We start from the raw sequence: 20,546 nt of genomic DNA, 5'->3' as shown, positions 1-20,546 counted from the left end.
CACACATGTTAGACCCCAAGTATGCTGGCAAGAGCATCCTGTCTGGTGCAGAGATCAACATGGCCTATGGAGTCATCACTACCGTGTCTCGCCTCCTTGGCCTGATGAGGGCAAAGTTCTTGGCAGTCTGGCGAAGTACACTTCCAAGCAAGGGCTTTGGGATGGAGATGCAATATGTCAGTCATGCCAACATATCTCATCAGCCACCTAGTGGAAGGGACTTTGTGGATCTGAGGCTCTTTCCCCTTTTCCCTCCACCATCCTCCAAATCTTATCAATATCAGCCGCCTCAGAGTGTAACTGGTCCTTGTTTGGGAACACACACACCAAAGCATGCAACAAGATGACCAATACAAGGGTTGAAAAATTGGTGGCCATCTGGCAAATTTGAGGCTTTTTGAGCCTGACAACGAGCCATCCTCAACAAGGTTGGAAAGTGACAGTGAAGATGAGGCCTCAGAGTCTGATGTTCAAGAGGTGGACATTGAGGAGGTCCAGGGAGAAGACATGGAAGCCTGAGAGGAAGACAACCAAAGCTTTAGTTTCTAGACTATCAATGTTGAAAACGTTTTTCGGAGATGCGATGGATCATTGGGGATCATTCAATATTCCCTTTCTTTTGTTGTTCAGTGAAATCATCTCAAGTGCAGAGTCAACTCATTTAATGAAAGTTCAATTCGTAACAATAATTTATTTTTTTCTATTAGAAGGATTTAATCATTAGCAATTATGTCTACTTATGATAAGGTAAAAGGTTTATGTTTCTGTCTCCATATGATATGGTAAATATATTCAATGCAAAAAACATCTACATTTAAATGGTATTAATATTAATTTGCATAAATTCCCGTTAATTTCCATACATTCCCGTTAATTCCCACGGAAGTTTCCACCTCTGAATATTTCCCAAAATGTGCAACCCTAGTCCTAACCCATGCCACATACACTAAAAGTATGTGGACGCCCCTTAATAATTAGTGGATTAGCTCAGTGACTTTCAACGTTTCACCATCATAGGAAGCCACCATTCCAACAAGTCAGTTTGTTAAATGTCTTCCCTGCTCGAGCTGCCCCGGTCAACTGTAAGTGCTGTTTTTGTGAAGTGGAAACTGCTAGGAGCAGAACGGGGCCGCCAAGTGCTGAATCACGTAGTATGTAAAAATTGTCCGTCTACGCTTGCAATACTCACTACCGAGTTCCAAACTGTGAGCTTAATGAAAGGGGTTTCCATGGCCGAACAGCCGCACACAAGCCTAATATTATCACGTGCAATGCAGAGCGTCGGCTGGAGTGGTGTAAAGCTCAGTGCCATTGGACTCTGGAGCAATGGATGGAGCATGGAGTGATGAATCACACTTCACTATCTGTCAGTCCGATGGACAAATCTGGGTTTGGCGGATGCCAGGAGAACGCTACCTGCCCCAATGCATAGTGACAATTGTAACGTTTGGTGGAGAAGGAATAATGGTCTGGGGCTGTTTTTCGTGGTTCGGGCTAGTCCTCTTAGTTCCAGTGAAGGGAAATCTAAACGCTACAGCATATAGTGATATTCTAGATGTTTCTGTGCTTCAAACTTTGTGGCAACAGTTTGGGGAAGGACCTTTCCTGTTTCAGCACGACTAAGCCGCCGTGCATAAAGCGAGGTCCATACAGAAATGGTTTGTCATGAACGGTGTGGAAGAACTTGACTGGCCTGCACAGAGCCCTGATCTCAACCCCATCAAACACGTTTAGGATGAATTGGAGTGCCGACTGCAAGCCAGGCCTAATCATCCAACATCAGTCCCCGACCTCACTAATGCTCTTGTGGCTGAATAGAAGCAAGTCCCCGCAGCAATGTTCCAACATCTAGTGGAAAGCCTTCCCAGAAGAGTGGAGGCTGTTATAGCAGCAAAGCGGGGAACAACTCCATATTAATGCCCATGATTTTGGAATAAGATGTTCGACGAGCAGGTTTCCACATAGGTGGTGTCCGCATTTTTTAAACTTTTTTGTTATATTTCTACACAAAACACATGGTTTGCAGAGTCCTGATAATGTTTAACCTTTTCTTTTTAGCTTCCAACTGTTTATGACACATAATGACAAGTGAGAGCTCATCATTTTGTTTCCATGTTTTGTGTAGTGCTTTGAACTACTCACTATCTCCATCTCCCTGGTTCAACTCCTCATCCCTCTATATTTATCTCCTCCACCTCCCTGCCTACCCTACAATCCTCTTAAATATCTGAATCATCGTCAAAACTAATCACCACCCTCTTCTTGCTTGGCACCCCTCACCCTCCCTTCCTGGTCCCCTGCTCCTAAATTATTGTTCCTGTGTCCAGCAGTGTGATTATAATCCACTCCCTCTGTCTCTCCGTCTGTTGCAAGTCATTGCCCTCCATCATTCCCCTGTACCGAATGGAAAAACTTCTCCTGAGGATCTAAGTGCTAAGTCCTGAAGTAATAGCAGAGCAAAAACATGTCTGTACGTTTCAAAGGGACAATTGTGAGTGTATAGTTAGTTGTGTGTTCTAGTGTCTATATTGTCATATAGGCAGTATTCTTCAATGACATTACTTATTTTCCAAATATATTGCTCTGGTATTACTGAGTTATTACCTCATTATGTTTGTTGTAAAGATAGACATTGAGAATACAGTATATGACCTGTTCATAAACAACATTGGAGATAATATAAAGGTATATGAAAGGATCGACATTAGAGATAATATAAAGGTATATGAAAGGATCAACATTAGAGATAATATAAAGGTATATGAAAGGATCAACATTAGAGATAATATAAAGGTATATGAAAGGATCAACATTAGAGATAATATAAAGGTATATGAAAGGATCAACATTAGAGATAATATCAAGGTATATGAAAGGATCAACATTAGAGATAATATAAAGGTATATGAAAGTATCAACATTAGAGATAATATAAAGGTATATGAAGGGATTAACATTAGAGATAATATAAAGGTATATGAAGGGATTAACATTAGAGATAATATAAAGGTATATGAAAATATCAACATTAGAGATAATATAAAGGTATATCTAATGCTAATCTAAAATAAAAAGGAAAACCACTTTAAATTGATTTAGATGTTACTTTTTTCAACATTATACACCTGTCATGGTCTCTGGCTGCCAGGAGGACAGTATAAAGGGTCAGACAGACAGGCTACAGAAGAATCTGAGTAGAAGATGACCACAAGATGACTCCTCTGTGTGTGTATTATTAGCCAGTAATCAGCCCTGGTGTCAGATTAGTCCCCATAACCTTTTGATAGGCACACCTTCCTTCATTGCAGTGTACAGGTCAGCTGAGTCAGTGGCCAGCTACATATCATGAGGAATATTTTGTATCTTAAGATCTGGATTTCATTAACACACCTCAAATGCTCATACTATATAATCTTTTCTCCAAGCTCCTTTCGCCCCGCAACATCCATTCTCCATCTCACCTCAGCCACTCGTCAGTCTCTTCTTGGTACCTATCTCAGTCCACCCCCTCACTACTCTTCTATGAGCCTGTCATATGGACAGATATACTCCCACCTTCCCATTGAGGAGGAGAGCACATTGAAAAGAAGCCCCCTCTGCTCTATAATTTAGGAGCAGAGAAAAGGGAGAGCGAAGATTGTAAAAGGAAATGGTTTCCATAGAAACAATTGTGCTCCATCCGTACCCAAGATCAGGAATACTGCACTGGCATACGTTTCTGGGTTGTTTCCATTTAGGTTAATTATCTGCTATTTATTTTCAATATTACAGCAACAACATGTCAAGTTATGATGAGAGTTCAGTGCAACTTCAGATTTCACTCGGACCATTAGGTCATATCTATGAAGTTCAGACAAATCCCATATACACTGTCCTCATAAATACCTATTCTCATAAATAACGTGCAAAATCAAGAGAAAAAGAGAACAACTTTACAATACTACACTTTATAAAGTGTCCTATTATGTAAAGGACTGAAGATTACCACACCAAGTGCACTAGGTCTGGCAGAGTGCCTTGGGGGACTGTGGTTGGAGACTAACATGCATTGACAGTGAGACTGACTGCACTGGCAGAGATAGTGGGCTGGAAACCAGCCTGAGAGCCACTGTGAGTGGGTAAAGATTTCAAGGAACTGAAATGAAGGTTTATTCTATACAGAGTTCAGTACGCAAAATTCAGTCCAAGTGACTTGGTAGTGTATTAACAAGGTTATAACAACTTTGATACCCATTCTTACAACTACTTCATGTTCATCTCACCACTATTATTCCAATGAGACATAGATTTGAGATGCAGTCAACCAGTAAAATGAGAAGGGGGCGCATCATTTAACGCCTACACACACACATAAAGACGTGAGGAAGACATAATCAAACTGACAAGCACCCCCTCGAACCCACACACTTTGCACAGAGTAAATTGACACAGCATTTGGAGACTCCAGTGCACGAGTCTGTGGAGGAGAGCGAGCACTGACTGGATTACAGGAGACAGTTAGAAGGTAGCAGAGGACAACAAAGGATTCAAAAACAAAAGGGGGAAAAAAACAATAAAGATATGCAAAAATGTGTGATTACTGTTAATGGAATAAGAGAGTGGAAACAGAACAGGATAGAACTATTGCCGAAAGGCAAGGCGTACAACAGAGACTCCTGGGGTTACACTTCATTCCAAAGAGTGCGGGGAATATTCAGAATTGAGGTTATAATTCAGAAGTGGATCTAAACAAGAAGCAAGCTGCACAACAAAATAACTTGTTGTTTTTAAGGTAAGCCTGGCCTATTTATCAATTATCCTAAATCATAACCTAAAATGCGTAAAGGTCCCCAGTGTCCAATACACATTAGAATGTCAAGACGTTTGTGGTGGGAAACAGGATTTACAGACTTCAGCACAAGTGAACATGCATTACCATTCATTTTCACAGTCTTTAAAATGTCTTTTCAAAAAGATAATCTACAAATAATGAAGGCTTGTTCTGAAACCAGTGAGAATCTAATGCCTCTTCTAATTCATGGTTACTGGAACAGCTGTCCTGTCTCACCTGGTATGCTATTATTGATAAGATGCGTAACCTTGGTTTAACTGAGTTTTTTTTATTTATAACTGGGTTAATAATTATCAAAGATACATTTAAACTGGTCAGAGCAATACTTGAATTTATAATAGTGAACTTGGTTATTTGGATATCTCCTACTAAGAATTTGACAATAATATCTGCTCAAGACATTTGCACGAGACACTTATACACTACCATTCCCCATTAAAGTTTGTCCTTCCATCAATCTAGAGCTCAATGAGGCACTGCGTCACCCAGTCCATAATCATACACGTCAAGGAAACTTCTGTGTAGGGATAGAGCAAACAGGTACTTTATTATACAGTTCAATCTTATTTCAGCTCTAGGGCATCCAGGAATCGGTCATTCTCATCTGCTGTTACGACAGTAAAACCTGCTCCTCTGTAGGCTCATTTAGTCTGTGTTTGAGGTAATCGCAATGTTTTGTTCACAAATTGAGAGTGAATTAACCCAGGGTTTACAGACCCATACACAATAATGGATGACATCCAAATGTCAAAGTTACAGTAAATGTGTACAGAGGAAAATGTCGATAAAGGATGGATCTGTAGAGTAGCCTACAGCACACCAGAGCAATAAACAGGAGACGGGGACAGGGAGGGATATATAAATAAACACAGGGAGCAGAAGCTCATGAAAATTAGAGGAAAGTTGATGTTGTAATGAAACGGATAATCCTACAGTTAACTCTGTGTGGCCAGGCGATCCTTACTGGTAAAACTCGGTTGTGATTCTGCATCTGTGTTCTAAAAACTGGGATTTAGCAACCATGAAACAAGTTATGATCTTTTTCCAAGTACAAAGCCAACACCACCTTACGTTTCCCATATAATTAGAATTTTCAGCACGTTTCTGAAACAACATTTATACAGGTTCAAATAACAGTACAATAGAAGTAGTAATAAAATGAACAAAGCAGAGAATTCACCCCATTTAGCTGCAAAAAGAATGACTTTGATCTACTTTTCCCTTCATTATGTAACACTTTCCTTGTTTAAACACACAGCCCTCATTTGAAGCCATGCATGCAATGGTTGTGCTGACTGGGGTTGATCAATCACTACTTAGTAGGGGGCTGTTGTTGACTGACCCTAATCAGGGTACTCTACCCTAGCTGTAAACAGACAGAGAAGGTTCCAGATCGTTCAACATGATTGACACGCAGGGAGACAGGAATTGATCTGTTACAAATAAAGGGTGATGGGAATTCCTAGACTGTCCGATGTCATTTGGTCATGTTTCTTTGACACAGTGGCTCATGGAAGAATTTTTTTTTAAAATTTGTTCCACTTGTTGAGTTGTTAAAATGATATCGGTAAACCTTCTTAGTGAAATCTCTGAGCCCAGAGTGGATTGATCAACTGAATTTCTGGCTTGTTCGTGGAACTGACAAGATTAAAATAGCTTATTATGATCATAATCTAATTTGACCAGACAAAGTTTTGCATCTGAATGGATTCAGGAAATGTACCAAAGCCAGAGAAAATAAAGGTCAACATAGACAAACTCATTCCCTCTGTACCGCCAACATTAAGTACTGCTGTAACAGGCTCTTATTAGCCACTTCATGTTTTATAATTCAATTATGCAATCCCAAACCCTGCGTCTGGTATTAGAATAGCGTTTTGTATTTTCACTTAGGATGGGGTATGGGCTTTAACTGTAGCGTTTGAGAAAACAAGGAACTTGTGGTTGGGTCCACCTTTATTCTTCTCTTTTTTTATTCGTTTCCTTGTAGGCCTACATCCCATTGGTTTCTCATCAACAAATACAAACATTTTTCATAATGACAACAAGAAACACATCGCAACCGAACCCTACCCATTTTGAACAGCCATCGACAGGCTCATACGCATACTGTTCCTGTAACGGGTGTCCTCCTCCTCTTCAGACGAAGAGGAGGAGTAGGGATTTGACCAAAACGCAGCGTTGTGATACGACATGAATATTTATTAAACAAGACGAAAACTTAACATACTTGAGAATATACAAAATAATAAACGAAGTCAAACAGACCCGAACAAACGAACTTACATAACACGAAGAACGGATGAACTGCTACAGACGACACAAACGAACGAACAAACGAAACAGTCCCGTGTGGTGCACAGACACAGACACGGAAGAAAATCATCCACAAACAAACAGTGTGAACAGCCTACCTTTATATGATTCTCAATCAGAGGAAACGTCAAACACCTGTCCCTGATTGAGAACCATATAAGGCTAATTAAAAATTAACCTAAACATAGAAACACAAAACATAGAATGCCCACCCCAACTCACGCCCTGACCAACTAAACACATACAAATTAACAGAAAACAGGTCAGGAACGTGACAGTTCCTTTTTATACATCTCAGAGAGGACTGCTTGGGCCCAGCTTGTGTATTATCTTCCTATGTGTTTGAGATATGTCTTGATGTGCAGTAAGGACCCATATGCCAAATGGTATGTAATCCTGCTCCAGTGATTAACCTGGGACAAGTATGACGTGGTTTAGGAGATGTCCTGTTGGCGTCGTCATCCTTCCACAACACTGTCCCCCACCAGCACCGTCTCCCTCCTTTTCTTCTCTCTCTGTGAGGGATTAGTGGGAAATCTGAACCAGGTCACCCTACTTAGATCTGCCTTTCATATCACTTCTTTGAAACTAGAGATTAGGAGACTATTCATCTGCAATTTAAGAGATTATGTGTTAAGAATGGCCTTGCCAGACAAGTACACATAAAGACACAGTAAAGGAAGCCTCCCCAGCCAACACACACACACACACACACACACACACACACACACACACACACACACACACACACACACACACACACACACACACACACACACACACACACACACACACACACACACACACCTCCTGCTCAAGGGGGATTAAGTATCTGTATCTGTGTTGTGTAACAAAGATTCTTATTCAGGCGTTCTAGTCCCAAAGTTCAGTCTTTCTATGCACTCATCATCTCCCTACACTGTGATGATGAGGGACTGTTAGATGTCATTTTGTTAAACCTCTGTGAATCAGTTTAAGATGTCTTCTGTTTACTCTTGAATCTTCCCCTCTCCGTGACTCATCCTGAAGAGCTCTTACTAGCCCCCTCCACCATGTCTCTAGTGGCTTTACCGATTCGCTCCATCCCCCTCGCTTCACCACACAGTCACCTTCCAAATTCCACACTAAAGGCTTCCTATGGAAAAGGCTCGCTGTTAGTCACCTGCAACACTGCATCTGTACCTGTCTCATTTCAACTCCTGTAACCAAAAAGTGATCAGCGTCATGATTACTCCGGCGTTGACGGATGTGATCTTCAGTGTAATCATGTCCTCAGTTGATGTTGCCCTCCTCAACCAGGAGTACCTGTGGGAGAAGACACAACGTAAGACTACTGGGAAGTGTGAAAAACATTGATAACGATCCTAACAATGTCACTATATTGTAAATTCAGTCATAGAGAGAGAAAAATATATATATGTCAATGTTCTTGCAGACAATTCCATTGGCAACCATGTTTGGCTTTGTGGACTGTCACATACATCCTCACATCTGGCGGTTGATCTGTCAGGAAAACTGGCCCTGTCGTGCAAAGGTCTCAAATGACGTAGTTTCACAATGACACAAAACCACAAAATAAAGCTACAACTACTACCTTGGTCTTGGATTTCTAAGTGTTTTGGATTTCTTTACATAGTTGACAGAAACAACCCTGAGTGGTTTTCTAATACTGCGTGATGTTAGGAAATTTGGAGATCATGGTGGAACCAAGTTGTTTCGTTTCGTTGAAGTCTTTATTTAGCGCCAAAATGAAGTAATGGCAGGTGTATATTTAGTTGTGACATTGGCCTCTATAAAGAGACAAATAACACAATCAACCACAGAGATGTGGACTGAACCTCAGGACTGAACTCCTACTTGAAGATATACAGTACCAGTCAAAAGTTTGGACACACCTACTCATTCAAGGGTTTTTCTTTATTTGTACAATTTTCTACATTGTAGAATAATAGTGAAGACATGAAAACTATGATATAACACATATGGAATCATATAGTAAGCACAAAAGTGTTAAACAAATCAAAATATATTTTATATTTGAGATTCTTCAAAGTAGCCACGCTTTGCCTTGATGACAGCTTTGCAGCCTGGCCTGCACCCTATTTCATTGTGGAGCTATAGGAGTTAGAGCCCTGTCTATGTTGGTAGATAAGATGAGAGCACCCCTCCAGCTAGGATGGAGTACGTCACTCCTCAGCAGGCCAGGCTTGGTCCTGTTTGTGGGTGAGTCCCAGAAAGAGGGCCAATTATCTACAAATGCTATCTTTTGGGAGGGGCAGAAAACAGTTTACAACCAGCGATTGAGTTGTGAGACTCTGCTGTAGAGCTCATCACTCCCCCTAACTGGGAGGGGGCCAGAGACAATTACTCGATGCGACACATCTTTCTAGCTGATTTACACGCTGAAGCTATGTTGCGCTTGGTGACCTCTGACTGTTTCATCCTAACATCGTTGTTGCCGACGTGGATAACAATATCTCTAAACTCTCTACACTCGCCAGTTTTAGCTTTAGCCAGCACCATCTTCAGATCAGCCTTAACGTCGGTAGACCTGCCCCCTGGTAAACAGTGTATGATCGCTGGATGATTCGTTTTAAGTCTAATACTGCGGGTAATGGAGTCGCAAATGACTAGGGTTTTCAATTTGTCAGAGCTAATGGTGGGAAGCTTCGGCGTCTCAGACCCCGTAACGGGAGGAGTAGAGACAAGAGAAGGCTCGGCCTCAGACTCCGACTCGCTGCTTAATGGGGAAAACCGGTTGAAAGTTTCTGTCGGCTGAATGAGCGACACCGGTTGAGCATTCCTACAGCATTCCTGTGCTATTTCATTGTTTTGATGTCTTCTCTGTTATTCTACAATGTAGAAAATAGTAAAAATAAAGCAAACCCCTTGAATGAGTAGGTGTGTCCAAACTTTTGACTGCTACTGTATGTTTGTAACCCAAAAACCAGATCACATCAAATCATAGTTCTCTCAATAAAATATACTCACACTAAATCAGTTATGAATGTTGAGGGATAGTCAAAATCTGTGCAAAATGATATGGTGATGCACAGGTACAGATGTAGGATCTTAATTGGATCGTTATTGTTTTGGCTGAGAATTTTCCTGAGAAGCAGGAAATGTAGATGAGCTTTGTGATTTCATACATTCACTGAAAACCTGCAGTTATATGAACAGCATTCCACTTTTCATGTAGTCTCATTTTGACCAGCTAATAGCCTAACCACCGATCAAGCAACATTATGGACTAAATGTTTGAATCATTTTGCTGTGACTATATAGGTCAAATTAAGATCCTACACCTGTACTGTGTAGGAATCTTGGCAAAATGGAAAATCTTTCTCCCTCTAGTGGTCTTCACCGGTGGATGCGTCCATGCGCACATTGACAGTTGCCATGCCGATACCAAATCTTTCGCAGTAGACTACTTGCCAGGGCGGAGTCCAGCCTCCCACCCCACTTATAGACCTACTGACCACCTGATGATCACTGGTGCCATGGGAACAGCACGGGCCAACAGGTGAGGACACCATGCATGGAAGCTGTCATACCTGTGTCATACCCAGCGGTCTAAAGTACTTTTAAGTTAAAATTAAAGTACTACTTAAGTAATTTTGGGTACATTACTATTTATATTTTTACTTATATTTTTACTTTTACTTCACTACATTCCTAATGAAAATAATGTACTTTTTACTCAAAACATTTTCCCTGACACGCAAAAGTACTCGTAACATTTTGAATACTTAGCAGGACAGGAATTCAGACACTTATCAAGAGAACATCGCTGGTCATCCTCTGCCTCTGATCTGGCGGACTCACTAAACACACATGCTTTGTTTGTAAATGATGTCTAATGTATAATTACTGTACATCCTGGCTATCCTGGCTAGCCAGGAGAGTGCCCCTGGCTATCCGTAAATAAATAAAAACAAGAAAATGGTGCCGTCTGGTTTGCTTAATATAAGGAATTTGAAATGATTTATACTTTTACTTTTGATACTTAAGTATATTTTAGCAACTACATTTACCTTTGATACCTAAGTATACTTAAAACCAAATACTTTTAGACTTTTTCTAAAGTAGTATTTTTCTGGGTGACTGTCACTTTTACTTGAGTAATTTTCGATTAAGGTATCTTGACTTTTACTCAAGTATGACAATTGGGTACTTTTTCCACCACTGGTCATAGCTTATGTCCCCAAAGCCGACAATGCTTCTCCTTATTTGTTTTATTACAGGGAAATGGACAACCTTAGCTCGCCAATGTACATAACATGAATATCAAATGAATGGAAACAAAATAGTGCAACCATTAAAAATTCAATAAGTATATGGTAGAATATAGTTTCCTGATCAATGGAGCACTATAAATTGGTCAATATAATGTCTGTATGTCCCAGTCAACATAGACTGTCAAGAGACTTGGCTCATGCATAATCCCTAAACCCGTGATGACCGCAATCCCTCTCACATAGCTAAACACAACTCACCTTCCCAGGATATCCTCTCCAAAGGAGAGAGACAGGTCAGTCTGATCAATATTAAGAGGTTACCAGCGGTAGGTCAAATGGTCTTGAGGAAAGTGAGAAAGCATCATTTCATGCTACCTTTGTATTCAAGAAGGATACCCTTATAGGACTGTAATGCATTTCTCCTTCACAGCATATCCTTTCTAAGGTCTTAATGCATGAGAGAATGTGAGTCATACATTATGTCTCTCACACTGTGCAGAGTTGGCAAGCTATGCATAGTCACTGTGTCCTGTAGGGCACACTGGTAAGAACAGATAGCCCAATGAGATTACAGACACTGTACTATAACCTCAACTCTTCCTGTTCTACACCCTCTCTCTTCCTGTTCTACACCCTCTCTCTTCCTGTTCTACACTCTCTCTCTTCCTGTTTTACACCCTCTCTCTTCCTGTTCTACACCCTCTCTCTTCCTGTTCTACACCCTCTCTCTTCCTGTTCTACACTCTCTCTCTTCCTGTTCTACACCCTCTCTCTTCCTGTTCTACACCCTCTCTCTTCCTGTTCTACACCCTCTCTCTTCCTGTTCTACACCCTCTCTCAAACCACTCTCACATCTCTTGGATCACTCTGGTCAATTGTCTTATTTGTCCATACTTTCCCCCTTTGTTAACCCAACAGGTACAGCTTTGCAGCAACAGATGAGGAGGGCCTGAAAATCTCCACACTTGGGCTCCACAACGGCCACAACTCGCCAAATAGCCGGTTCCACTCCCCTAGCGGCACATCCGGAGGAGATAGGATATCAGGAGCCACAGGTCGTAGGATGAACAATTACAACGGTAAGATCTCTACTACAGGTTCGAGCCAACTAAGAAGTCGCTTCGTCAAGAAAAATGGGCATTGCAACGTGGTATTCTCTAACATGGAGGAGAAATCACAACGCTACCTGGCCGACATCTTTACCACCTGCGTGGACATTCGCTGGAGATACTTACTACTCCTCTTCTGCTCGACCTTCCTGTCCTCCTGGATGTTTTTTGGAATAATCTTCTATTCAGTTTCCAGAGCCCATGGGGATTTTGATGAGCACCCTGGAATGAGTTCCTCTTCAGGGTTGGAAGGGAATGGGCTTGGGGTTGGTGAAGTAGAAGGGGTGCAGAAAAAGTGGCAGCCATGCCTCCTTCATGTGGAGGGCCTCGTCGGAGCCTTCCTATTCTCCGTTGAGACCCAGACCACCATTGGTTATGGGTGGCGCTGTGTCACTGAGGAGTGCCCTGTGGCAGTGATCACAGTGGTGGTCCAGTCCATAGTGGGATGCATCATTGACTCCTTCATGCTTGGCACAATCATGGTCAAAATGGCACGCCCTAAGAAGAGGAACCAGACCCTGCTGTTCTCGAAAAACGCTGTGATTTCCCTGCGCGATGGCAAGCTATGCCTCATGTGGCGGGTGGGTAACCTGCGCAGGAGCCACATCGTGGAGGCCCATGTGCGGGCACAGCTTATTCGACCCTACGTCACGGCAGAGGGAGAGTTCATCCCTCTAGAGCAAAGGGATCTCAACGTAGGCTACGACGAAGGCATTGACCGACTCTTCCTGGTTTCTCCTCTGGTTATCGTCCATGAGATCGACGAGGACAGCCCCCTGTATACTGTGAGCCGGGCTGATCTGGAGTCTGATGACTTTGAGATCGTAGTGATCTTGGAGGGCATGGTGGAGGCCACCGCCATGACCACCCAGGCCCGCAGCTCCTATCTGGCCAAGGAGATCCTATGGGGGCATAGGTTTGAGCCTGTGATCTTTGAGGACCGAACCAAGTATCAGGTGGACTATGCTCGCTTCCACAAGACCTACGACGTGCCCTCCACACCCTACTGCAGCGCCAAGGAGCTCAGTGAGATGGCCAGCCGGCCTGCCTCATCCGCCTCCTCCCACTCAGTATTCCCAACCAGCCCCAGAATCACCCAGCACCTCGCAACCCCCCACTCCCCCAGCGCCTTCTGCTATGAGAATGAGGTAGCACTGAGCTGTGGAGAGGACGAGGATGAACTGGATAGGCAAAAGGGAAAAGACAGGGAGGAGGAAAGTAGGAATTCAGTTCCTGTAGACTTTCATAATTTGTTTCAGGACACAGCCACAATGACATCCGGCAGCAACGTGCTTTGCGTTTTGGACATGGACAATCAGATGGATTTTGACATTCTACAGACTACCATTACTCGTGATCCACTGACATACAAAAGTGAGTCAGGAATCTGAGGCATAGGGATGGCACCCTCAGACCCTTCCCAAACCCTTCATTTATATAGACCTACCTGTAGGTCTTGAAGAGAGGTCTTCCTTTTGTATTTTGCACGTTTTGCGCTGGATTTAGTACTAGATCTACACCCCTTTCGCCTTGCCAGCAGTATTTTGTACTTTAACCTGAACCCATGTTTTTGTTTGTGGAGAGAACCAAATGGGAGACTGAGGTAGTGGTTCTACTCTGCACACCTCACCCAGACGTGTACCTCAGTTGGGCTGTGGGACAGTCACCTAGAGAGATAATTACATATGAGATTGTATGAACGCGTGACTTTTTAATGAGGTAATAGGAAAGGAACACCAAGAGATGGACAGTTCCAGCAGAGAGCTGAGGATGAGACAAATAATGACTTGTTGAGGCGTGTGTAATGAAGGATAAACAGACATTTGACCAAAGGAGGACTTCTGCTTCAGAAACGGTCTCAGAAGGAAAGACACCCAGAATATTTGAGTGACATTCAAGTAGGTAGGTATGATGTTTATCTACACAGTCATATTACGTAGTTTGTTTCTTTTGGACATGATACATGATATTTTGATGTGTAATCAACGTCCAGTGTTCTGTAAAGATAAAATGACTGGTGATATGACATGTAATATGAATCATACTTGGGTTCAAACAATATATCAACTCTCAGTTCAGGTGTGCAATATAACAGACAGGATAGTTTGCTGCTTTCTACTATTTGCACTATTGTTCTTCAGTCAAGTTTTCCTTTGAGCCTCTTTTCTCCCTGATTTACTACTGTCCACACATTGTTTTCATGCTGTCTTTAGCATAGATCAATGAATCATTTATCGGTTGTTCCTCTGCGTAATAACAACAATACAATGAACAACGCAATCATTGAATAATCATAGGTAAGGGACTTATTGTCTGAAATCCAGTTCTTCATTTGCTGGAGAAAAGAACTAGGTGTTTTCATTCTCCAGAATTAGGTTGTTTTTCTCACATTTGTATTAAAGGCCTGTTTTCGTGTTGCAAAATGAGCATGACTGTAACATAATGGAAAGTCCCTCTCTTCAGTGTATATCAGTAGAGAACGTATCATAAGTTACTTATCTGGTCTCTCATGTCACCTTATAGACATTTCCCGATAGATACCTTTGGGGGAATCATCTGAAAGCAGTTCTCTTTAGAACGTGAGATTTCATAAAGGTTGATTCTAGAGAGAATGAATATAGAAACATATTTGTGTGTTCCAAAGTTTCTATATTTCATCTCTTTCCCACTAAGTCAAATATAAACAACGTTGTCTTGTTTGTTGGCATATGGTTTGTGTATGAAATGACTCAAATGGTTTTTCTGACCCTTCTCCTGCACCGTAGCTCCTATTGTGTGTAGTTGTCTGAAAGATGTTCATGTCCCTTGTCTGTTTCCTGCACTACACTGCACCTGTTTTTCTCTTCATCTTTTTCCAACAACATTTGGTTCTTGAGTAACTTTTGACATTTTTACATCTGCAAAATTGTTTGTGAAGATTATATAAACTTGAATGTGTGTGTGTGTGTGTGTGCCTGTGCGTGTGTGTGAGAGAGAGAGAGAGAGAGAGAGAGAGAGAGAGAGAGAGAGAGAGAGAGAGAGAGAGAGAGAGAGAGAGAGAGAGAGCACTGGGCATTCAGTATGACAGTAGGCTTTTCAAGTCAAAACTTGCACTTTTTCAAATAACCAGACCTTTGTGGCGGTTGAGGCACATGGGAAACGTTGTCACCACAATGCAACTGCTACTTTGTATTTTTACAATGAACGTACTGTATTTGACGGGTTGTGTGTACATGTCGATATGCTAGCGGCGGCATGGAGTAAATGCTGAGAGATAATGGTGAGGAATCTTTATTACGCTACTATATCTGGTTTACAATGTGTGTTTGTAAAACAAACCAATTGTGTAACACTATTTCCTAAAATAATTGTGTTGATTTATCTCTGCCGCTCAGTCTTCCTGCTTGCACATCTCTGTTAAGATGCCATGTGTGGAGAAACAGGCACATTCCCTGACCAACACAAGCTTGAACAGCGAGTAAATCATAGAATGCACTTTATTCCTTGTGTATACCTTCTGATGTTGAAAATAAATATGTATAACGTATATTATTTGACTGTCTCTGTACATGTAGAATACGAACAGTATTTGTGACTAACTAACAAACAGTTGAATCCAGACGAGGAAATCCGGGAAGTGAGGAGATCAGGATGGAGTTGTTGTTCCCATGCTGTGCCACTAGGTGTCTCTGAACACTATTCCATCAGCGAGGTCTCCAGCAGAGAATACTGAGGCAAACGTTCCCTCTAGTGGTGGATTTGTTCCAGTGTGTTCACCACCCAGCTCCCTAGATCAACTATCAGACCGAGGCAGTTATGTCTGATCACTTATGCTGTGTTAAGCGACTTACGGGACTCTTCAAAATAATAATATGAACGAAAATTGAAAAGCATAAAATCGTAAAATACGTAGTGTATCAAGGGGATCTGAGGCCATTACTGATTACAAGGATTCTCTGGAGCACGAAATCAAGGACAGGACAGAGTCGTCTCTGGTAGACATGGTCTGGTGGTATGGTGGGAAATGCTGTCCAGAAACAGTTGCAGCTTCAACACAAGACAGAAGAAAAACTGAATGAATTGTCCAAAAGAAAAATGTGGTTCCTGTCCCAGAGTCTGGCAATAAGGTTACAGAGAGCTGTTACGGAACCTTCAGAGATACGGTCGGGTAGTACCCACCTGGTCTTGGTAGAACAGAGAGGGAATCTGAATAGGGGTCACAGAGGCCAAATAGTGGTGCAGACAAACCCAGGCACATTGCCAGGTTCTTTGAACCCTGCCTCACTGATCACACTGCATATCTGATATGACCTCCAAGTTAGATGTGTCTTAGCCAGAGCAGGTGTGCATAGTGACCTAATATAATTATAATATTACATGACATTTAGCAAACACTTTTATCCTAAGCGACTTAAAATAATGTGTGCATACATTTTCCATATGTACAACTACATTTTACTTCCCATATCCAAAGTCCCTTGTCCAAAGTCCCTGTCCCAGTCGTTGTATCAGCATGGACAGTTGTTTTATTTATGCATCTGCGTTTGAGTGTTCCTATGTCTTAATGAGATCATTCCTCTCTCCCGATTTTAATTAAGTTAAAATCACCATCCTCTTCAGGCTAATGAGGCACTTCCCCTTTCAGCGGTTCCTTCATTAGTCCCCTCATCCCCTGCTCTATCCTCTTCTCTATCCCCATGCTCTATAGAGCAGAGGATAGAGAAGATGATAAGAGAAGAGGATAGAGCAGGGGATAGAGAAGATGATAGAGCAGGGGATAGAGAAGAGGCTCTATCCTCTTCTCTATCCCCTGCTCTATCCTCTTCTCTATCATCTTCTCTATCATCTTCTCTATCCCCTTCTCTATCATCTTATATATCCTCTTCTCTATCATCTTCTCTATCTATCATCTTCTCTATTCTCTTCTCTATCATCTTCTCTGTCATCTGCTCTATCCTCTGCTCTTCTCATAATACACAGTCTATTTACAGTATCTATACAAATATGCACAATTTGGACCTCTTAACCTTTAGAGAAGTGGTCATGCATTTTGCTCAGCAGATGAAAAGGTTCAGAGTGGGGAGGACTGGTTTGTAGCTTCAAGCCCTGAGGCAATACCACTTTATTAGTTAGAGAGTGTGTTCGCTGGGGTGGTAAAATAGAGAGGGGTGGGCTACATGCTGACTATTAGAGTGGTTTGGGGCTCATACCAACTCTATTGTGCATTGTCTCCAAATGGAAAAACTTGGACTCAACAGTGACCCATTGTGTGGCTTTAACTCTCCATTACTATGCTAATTATGGGATGTGTCTGCCTTCATCATTCCCTTCCCCTCCTTTCTCATTCTCCATCTCTCCTTCCTGACCGTCCTCATCTCTCCTTCCTGACCGTCCTCATCTCTCCTTCCTGACCGTCCTCATCTCTCCTTCCTGACCGTCCTCATCTCTCCTTCCTGACCGTCCTCATCTCTCCTTCCTGACCGTCCTCATCTCTCCTTCCTGACCGTCCTCATCTCTCCTTCCTGACCGTCCTCATCTTTCCTTCCTGACCGTCCTCATCTCTCCTTCCTGACCGTCCTCATCTCTCCTTCCTGACCGTCCTCATCTCTCCTTCCTGACCGTCCTCATCTCTCCTTCCTGACCGTCCTCATCTCTCCTTCCTGACCGTCCTCATCTCTCCTTCCTGACCGTCCTCATCTCTCCTTCCTGACCGTCCTCATCTCTCCTTCCTGACCGTCCTCATCTCTCCTTCCTGACCGTCCTCATCTCTCCTTCCTGACCGTCCTCATCTCTCCTTCCTGACCGTCCTCATCTCTCCTTCCTGACCGTCCTCATCTCTCCTTCCTGACCGTCCTCATCTCTCCTTCCTGACCGTCCTCATCTCTCCTTCCTGACCGTCCTCATCTCTCCTTCCTGACCGTCCTCATCTCTCCTTCCTGACCGTCCTCATCTCTCCTTCCTGACCGTCCTCATCTCTCCTTCCTGACCGTCCTCATCTCTCCTTCCTGACCGTCCTCATCTCTCCTTCCTGACCGTCCTCATCTCTCCTTCCTGACCGTCCTCATCTCTCCTTCCTGATCTCTTCTTCCTCTAACCTCTAACCTCTAACCTCCTTCATCCCTCACCCATCACCATGTGACGTATTTTCATGACCCTATTCAAGCGCTTCCCTCTCTTTCTTTACTTCTTTCGTTCTGTCTTCTCTCCTCTCTCTGTAAGAGTATTTTTGCCTTTCTTCAGTCAGTATTTACATTGTATTTTCAAACACATTAGAACTTTTAATCCGTCCGTTTATCTCACTCTTACATCATTCACTTTTCATATTCCCTCCTCCTCTCTCCGAGACGTTGTCTTAAAATGTAAAACTTAATAAAATGTATGTCCAGGCATGCCTTTCACTAACAACTATTTCGGCACATTTCCCATCTGTCTCAATCTTGCTATCCTCTTTCACTTGCCTCGTCCTTTCAGCTGAGGTGCTCGGTTAGAGGTGTAAGGTTACAGATTCCCAAAAGAATTCCTCCTAGGGGGAACTAGCTTCATCCCCGATGAAAACCAACAACTCTAAAGCTTCTCTTTTTCTTATTACTCAGTCACTAATACACTGCTACTGAAGCTGCTGTTACAAAACATATTTCAAATAAAAAGCATGAGCTGGCGCGCACCCAGAGAAAATTATTTAGTGTAGAGGTGCTGACTAACGGAGGTGCTGACTAACGGAGAATAAACTGGAAGCTACAAAAACAAAGAGAGTCGCACATTCCATATATATATCCCAGTAATATATTAGGTAAAAAACATCACTTGATAGCGAAACGTTGGTGGTTTCTTACCCAGAGAATTACTGGGAGGTACATAACATATTTCCACCAACTGATGTGACTTGGTGTGAAATCTAACCTATCCCCACTGTGTTTCCTGCTCTAACACAATGTCACAGCCAGCTGGCAACCAATAAATCCCTCATCTGTTTTCTCCATGATTCAACAAGCGCGTCCAAATGATCCAAGAGACGGAGTAGAATAATAACCCCTCTCTGGTACATAATGACCAGGATGCACTGCATTAAATGGGCTTCGTACAAACTGGGTTTTTATTACAATGGGATTTCAATGTCATAACACATTTGTTTGCGTTACATAGAGGTGTTACATGTTTCTGTCCCCAGTCTGCATACAGAACAACGTCACATGTGAAAACAGCCTGTGGTATAAACGTTACTACCCCAAGCCCCAGTCTGCATACAGAACAGTGTCACATGTGAAGACAGCCTGTGGTATAAACGTTACTAAGGGAATCCATCTAATAGTGATTGATGATGAACACATACGACCTGCTGAGGCAGCACATTTCTCCCTTTCCCTTGTACAAGGAGTTCATTCTTGTGTCCAGCATGCGTTCATTGAAATGGATTCACACTGATGCTATTTGACTCCGGCTCCTGTCTGTTTACATGTACTGGGATTACATCCAGTGTCTCAGTAACGGAAGTTAAACTGACGAGACCTCAATCACACATGACTTCATCAATTAACACAACTAATCACCTGGGAAACTGAGTGTTGCTGTCTGTCAGCTGCTGTTTCAGTAGATCATCTGTATCTAGGTTACGTCTTATGGACACACGGTTTGGAGGAAGTCTAAGACTATGTCTGTCAGTGTCTGTGAGTATGTAGCTCTGCTGTGTGCGTGTGCGTGTGTGTGTGTGTGTGTGTGTGTGTGGGTTTCGTGTTTGAACCCTAGCTCACATGGGCAGAGTGAGGGAGGGCCGCAGGGTGAGGAGGCGATGGGAGAGGAGGCTGCTCCCCATCTCCCTCTCCTCTTTCATCTCTTTCTCCCGGCCTCCAACAACGAAGTCTTTCATTCGGGCATCTCTATGGCCGCCCTCAGACCCCCCCGAGGCCCCCACCCTTTCACGCTGCTTAATTCAATGTTCCGAGAAAAACTCATGATTGGAAAGTGACTCTGTTTTTTCTGTATCCACCCCACCACCCTCATCTCCCTGCTCTTCTACTTTCTGTGTTTTCCCCATCAAAACAACATCTGCCCTGATGCACAGGAAGGAATGGGACA

At 42.6% G+C, this 20,546-nt stretch overlaps 1 pseudogene; it reads left to right on the top strand.

Moving 5' to 3' along the window:
- Positions 1 to 4,680: 4,680 nt before the first annotated feature.
- Positions 4,681 to 13,743, top strand: LOC129833217 (inward rectifier potassium channel 4-like; annotated as a pseudogene).
- The last annotated feature ends 6,803 nt before the right edge of the window (positions 13,744 to 20,546 follow it).

The sequence above is a fragment of the Salvelinus fontinalis genome, chromosome 34 (assembly GCF_029448725.1).
Source record: "Salvelinus fontinalis isolate EN_2023a chromosome 34, ASM2944872v1, whole genome shotgun sequence".
NCBI classification, from domain to species: domain Eukaryota; kingdom Metazoa; phylum Chordata; class Actinopteri; order Salmoniformes; family Salmonidae; genus Salvelinus; species Salvelinus fontinalis.
Note: the sequence above shows the minus strand (reverse complement) of the source record. Positions and strands in the feature narration are given on the sequence as shown.